Here is an 844-nt window from a genome sequence, read left to right on the forward strand (position 1 = left end):
TTGATTTAGTCTATGCTGCATGAAAGTGTTGTTCAGTCCTCCTCATTCGTTACTCTAAGAGAAGTTTGAATGGTTTCTCCACAAAGGATTATAGAAGTTAGATTATAGTCCTCGTCCACTTTTGTTCTGATCTTGATTCCCTACAAAATAAACCCACTTGGGATTTGATGTTCTTGAAAGAATTACCGTTCTCATAGTATACGCAGGAAACAATGTCAAAGTAACCTGGTGGCTGAGCTGCAATATTATTCAAATAGTTAGTAGTACACTATTTCAACATTGAAGAGATAGAAGATACTTGAGCTGATAGTGAAGTAAGGGCATCTACTTCATGCACTCATGCTACTTATCTTTCTGAAGCTGCTCAATTTCTCGACCACTTAGAGTTGTTTCTGGCCATTCTCTTGATGATTTCATAAGCCTTGCTATAAGACTTAGAAAGGAGAGCAGGATTCGGAGAAGCATCTACCACCGTCCTAGTGTGTGGGTTGAGACTATTATAAAATGTTTCCAGCTGGATGCAATGCAGAATCCTGTGATGAGGACATTTTCATAGTATCTCTTTGAATCTTTCCCATGACTCGTATAGGGATTCATCATCCATTTGCTAAAATGTATTGATCTCATTCTACAACTTAGCATTTTTTCTAGGTGGGAAATACTTTACCAGAAAACGTTCAGCTAATTCTTGCTAAGTAGATATTGAATTGGGTGGCAATAAATTAAGCCATGTCGTGCTCGATCTTGCAATGAGTATGGAAACAACTTCAAACTCATTGTGTATTCAGTTACACCAGCTATCTTGAAGGAACCACTCACCTCTATGAACAGTCGAAGGTGAAGA

General features: G+C 38.2%; 1 non-coding gene across 1 annotated transcript; it reads left to right on the forward strand.

The window, feature by feature from the left end:
• The first annotated feature begins 530 nt into the window (after window positions 1-530).
• LOC121204398 (small nucleolar RNA R71) lies at window positions 531-636 on the forward strand. The gene has a single exon (XR_005899323.1). It is a non-coding gene; the product is annotated as a small nucleolar RNA R71 (small nucleolar RNA).
• The last annotated feature ends 208 nt before the right edge of the window (window positions 637-844 follow it).

The sequence above is a fragment of the Gossypium hirsutum genome, chromosome A07, assembly GCF_007990345.1.
Source record: "Gossypium hirsutum isolate 1008001.06 chromosome A07, Gossypium_hirsutum_v2.1, whole genome shotgun sequence".
Taxonomy (NCBI): domain Eukaryota; kingdom Viridiplantae; phylum Streptophyta; class Magnoliopsida; order Malvales; family Malvaceae; genus Gossypium; species Gossypium hirsutum.